Here is a 5469-nt window from a genome sequence, read left to right as displayed (position 1 = left end):
TTTAAATTGGATTGAGATTTAGATTGAATAATTTTATTTTTTTAAAAAAAATAATAGAATAGTCTTTTTTTTAAGGAAGTTAAATAGGAGTTATCAATGTATTAAAAATAGGTTTTTATTTCTCATAAAAGTGATTAATTTTTATTTCAAAGGTTTTTTTTTTATCATAAATGTAAATATTATAAGTTTGTCTTTTTCTCTTACTATCAACAATTTAAATTAAGAGATAAAAATTCAATTTGAAAACTTAAAAACATAGTTAAAAAAATTAATTCAAATTTGTTTTGAGTGATGTGATATATATAAAAGAAAAAGATAATTACCAAATATGAGACTCTTATTTCAACTCATGAAACACATGCAACCCACGTAGTTTTAACTAGTGTACATTAAATAACTCCACATTACAGGGGAGTTATTTAATGTACATTAAATAACAAGTTTAAAGTTGTTCGAGACTTGGAGAGGAAACATCGTAAAAAGGAGTCTTCAAGGCAAGTTTCTCACGATCTCTTCTCAAATCTCAGTAGCATGCTTATTAAGTTATTTTGTTCTATTTATTCTTCTTTGTATTTCATAATTTTCAAATTGTACGACTTTCACACGCTTTTATGAGAAATTCGATTCCTTCAATTGGTATCAGAGTTAGATCATGCATTTACTTTCAATTTTGAAAAGAAAATTAGAGAAAAGGTGGGTGTTTTGCATTATGAATGTTAGTTTGCAAAATTGGATAATTTCGAATTTTTGCACTAGCTTTACTACTTTAATCCAACTAAAATTTTAAAGGTATGTTGTTTTTGGGCATTTAAGTCTTGCTATTGAATTTGTAAGTCCGTGTTGATTGTGATGCAAGAGTTGCTGAGAAGATCGGTGGAGAACGGAGCAAAAATGAGCTCATAATGAAGCAGAAACATGCATTTTGTGCTAGAGCGTAAAGAGAGAGTATTGCAATGCTGCTCTTTACGTTGCAGCACGAAAGGCCAAGGCGTTGCAACACTGAGACAATTTTTAGACCAGCGTTGCAACGCTCCAAGCATCAAGCATGTGCGTTCTAGATGGTTAGAGGTCGTGGGTTCGAGGTTGGAAGTGGTTTTTTGGTTGCAGTTTCTTGTATTTTCGAATATTTATGTAATATTTGTTATTTTAATTAATATAATATGATTATATTGATTTAATTAATTTTTAGGGTGCAAAATTTGGTCTAATTTTTGCTATAAATTTAATTTTATATGTGATGTATGATTAAATTTATATGTTGCATATTGTATGCCATATAGTTTTAAAATCTCACTTTAGGATGAACATATTTCATGTATTATATTTAATATAAATATTATATTATATAGTTGCATGAAGTTATAAGCATGTATATGCATCTAGTTTAATATGAGTGTTATATTATATAGTTGCATGTCATAATTAAAACATATCAATTCATCATATTTTAATATAATTATTATATTATGAGTGGTGTAAGCCCTTCAAAGGAAGATTGAAATTTATTTTATAAATCAAAGTGAAAATCATAATTAAAACTGAAAGGGAGATGGTTTAGAAATTCAGAATTGAAATGATTCATAATTTATTTTAGTTAAATTGAAGGGTTGGACACCAAATTGATATTGGAGTTCTATTTTAGAACTTCAAATTGAAGATTAAATTGAAATTTGGAAAAATTATCGAAGCTAATAAGAAAACTTCAAATTAAATCCAAATAAGTTTTATTTGGGCATTATAAATTAGAATTTATTTGTAAAAGTAATTGAAACTAAATTGAAACTCCAAATGTGATTAAAATCGATTGATTTTTTTTAATAAAACCAATTTGAAAACCTTTAGAAAAATAGAAACAAAACTTTATGAAAAATTTCAAAATTAATATCAAATTGGATTTTAAAATCCATTAAAAGAAGGAAGGTTTGGAGAACAAATAAATAAAAGAAAGAAACTAAAATGATAAAAGAAATTAAAAATGGGACCCACCACACTTTACCTTTTCTTCCCTCATCTTTCTTCCTCCATGATTTTTTTTCTTTTTCTTTTCCACCATTTCCTTTTTCTTTTCTTCTCTTCTCCTTCTTCTCTTTGCAAGTGGGTTGCCGCTTTGGGTTCACCGGAATCTAGGTCGCACGCCGTTCGTTGGAAGTCATATGCGTCAATGGGGATCTCGTTGGAGTTTACACTGTGATGGATATCGCTAGAATATTGGATATTTACTATTATTTTCTTCTACTCTTTTCTCTAAAATGTCTCCGACTAAACTCTCTTCTCATCTCATCTCCAATTTATTTCTTCAATCTCTATAATACTCTCCTTTCTCTACTTTCAATGTGTATAATAATTCCTTAATCCCCTTCTCTTCACCTAAATCTCTTTTCCATGTATTCTTCTCCCTTCCAAAATGTATTATGTTCTCTTTTTATAAGCCATAACAAGGCTTAAATTAGCTTAGAGAGAGTTGATAAAATGGAGAAAAGTGGGGGAGAAGGAGAGAAATGGGAAAGAATAGGAAGAATATGAGAGGAATGAGGAAGAAGGAACAATGAGAAAAAAAAAATATTTTTATTTAATTTAATTTAATTTAATTTTTTTTTTTACATTTTTATATATAGAAAAAATATTTATCCTTTTAGATTTTTTAAAAATTCCATAAACAAAAATAAAATAAAATGAAATAAAAAACATATTTTTTAAAAAATCGAGTCGGACCAAACACGGTGTCTACACTGATCATAGGGTAAGTAGTTGAATTGCTCCATTAAGGGTTGATTTCGGGTCTTGAACGATGAGCTACTTCACCCTCTTACTAGCTAGAGAGGGGTCTAGTTTATAGTTGGACTTTAACTAATTGTTCATTAGAGGAATAGTGGTACTTAAGAAGTTAGATGTAACAACATGAGTAAAATGGTAATTTTGACCCAATTGTAGTTACGAGCGATTCCTGAAGGTCAACTCACTATTGATTGACTATATCCATGGACAAAAATATATTTACAGTGCGAAGAGTGCAGTTGTCAGTCTTTAGTAGAGTCACCGACAGTTAATGATTGTTGGTTAATTAATTAATCTCGTATCATTGAAACTTCTAATCTGTAGGTCCATTAGGTCCCCTTGCTAGCTCACTAAGGATAAAACAAGGAATAAATAGTTTTGGAATCATTTGAATTGTTCAAATTATTTAAGGAAAATTTATACTAATGTGATTAATATAAAGTATAATGTTTATTAATACATTATAATACATAGTTAATTATGAATATGATTTATAATTAATAAGATAGATAAATATTTGAATGGGATTCAAATTGATATAACGTATATTGATACATTATAATATATAATTAACTATAAATATGATTTATATATAAAAACTATATAATATATGATAGCGATATATTTGGATAAGATTTAAATATTATATATGTAAATGAGATTTATATAAATACTATAGGCTAAAATTTAATGTGAATATGATTCATATTAAAACTATAGGTTATAAGAGATATGTACATTTTAATGTGATTAAAATGCATATTGTATGATTAACTAAGTTAGTTAATTAATCATATAATATACCTTATTATATGATGATATTGTACATTTAGTAACTCCCCATTACAGGGGAATTATTTTCTTTTCACGGAGGATGAGAGTTTCCATTTTCCTTCACAATCTGTGTTGTGAATAGAGAAGTGTAGATTTTGAACGTGCAAAAGGATTCTCTCAAGCTCTCACACTTCCTTTCCAACTCTCTGCTAATTCCTTCTACTTCCAAAACAAAGGATCCCACAATTTTTACTCCTTGTAAAAACAGATGTCAAAGATTTGCTGTACCATGGAGGAACCATTGCTCTAAAAGCAATTACGACATGATCTTGGTGTCAATTGCTGTGTCGGTTGCTCTCAAAGGTTAACATAGCATCCAATTTCAAGTGTGCACTTGCCTGAAGATGGATTGGAATCAAGGAAAGAAATGCTCAGAATAGAACAGACGAAGAAAGATTAGTAGAGTATAGAAAACGAGATATTGGAAAACCTATTTTTCGGATCGGTGTTTCTGGGTTTAAAAAGAAGAAGCTTATGGAAACAACTAGGGTTCAAGAAGCATCGGAAGAAAAACAGTCACAAAAAATAAATCATAACGGAAGAAACAGTCACAATAACAAAACTTATTTAATATTAAAACGTTTATTATTAGGTTAAAAATTAAATGAATAAGTAAGAAAAAGTTATTTCATTTTCATGGAAGCGCGGTTACCTGAACTTGAACCTGCCCGACCGATCGAACAGACAGTTCTGGCAGTGCGCGTGTGTGGTGATAGGGCTATACTTCCACCACCACTACACTTTGAAGTCACCTCTAGCATGTCTTAATATTTATACCTTTAGGTTTTCTCAATGCCCAGGAATTAAGGATGTCTGGGAATAAAATTACTGGGAATCAAGGATGACTATGTTTGGTTGTGCATGAGAAAACAATGTTTGGAAATAGTATGTGTAGGAATAGTATGTGGGAATTAAAAAAAATTGAGATTGTGAAAACAAGTCCATGAGGGTTTATGCCCAAAGTAGACAATATCATACCATTGTGGAGATAGTTTGAGGGTCTTGTCCCTATCAAGCATTTGTTAAAATGCCTTGAATCTGTTTGTTGGCATTTCGAACAATCAAGTACAGGGGTCTCGCTGGCTGGGTCCTGCCCCCGAAACCTATTAAGAATTTGTATTCAACATATTTATTTATTTGTAGTTATTTATGTTTATGACCATAGGGTTTAGAGTAGTGCGCTATATAAAATCTCTAACCCTAGAGGCGCCGTTATGATGTAATTTTCTGAAAACATTTTTTTAATAATACCGTTCTCCTTCTGCCCGTGGACGTAGCTAAAACACTATTAGTGAACCACGTATATTTGTGTGTCGATCTTCTCTATCTCTACGTTCCCTTTATTTTTGTGTTCTTTAATTGTCGATTTCGTAACAATACGATCGCTTAAATTATCTACACGATTGCTGAACTCCGCTACACGATCGTTTACGAAATACTATATGATCGCTTAAATTATCTACATGATCGTTGAGCTCCGCTAAATGATCGTTGAGTAACAAAACACTATACGATCGCCTACCAAATGCTATACGATTGTTTACCAAATGCTACACGATCGTTGAGCTCGGCTACACGATCGCTTAACTCTGCTACACAATCGCTGATTAACAAAATACTATACGATCGCCTACCCAATGCTATACGATCACCTACCAAATGCTATATGATCGCTTACCAAATACTACACGATCGCTGAGCTCTACTAGGCGATCGCTGAGTAACAAAATGCTATACGATCGCTTATCCAATGCTATACGATCGCTTACCAAATGCTACACGATCGCTTACTAAATGCTACATGATCGCTTTCTAAATGCTACACGATCGCTGAGTAACAAAATGCTATACGATCGCCTA

Source organism: Benincasa hispida, chromosome 7 (assembly GCF_009727055.1).
Source record: "Benincasa hispida cultivar B227 chromosome 7, ASM972705v1, whole genome shotgun sequence".
NCBI classification, from domain to species: Eukaryota; Viridiplantae; Streptophyta; class Magnoliopsida; order Cucurbitales; family Cucurbitaceae; genus Benincasa; species Benincasa hispida.
Note: the sequence above shows the minus strand (reverse complement) of the source record.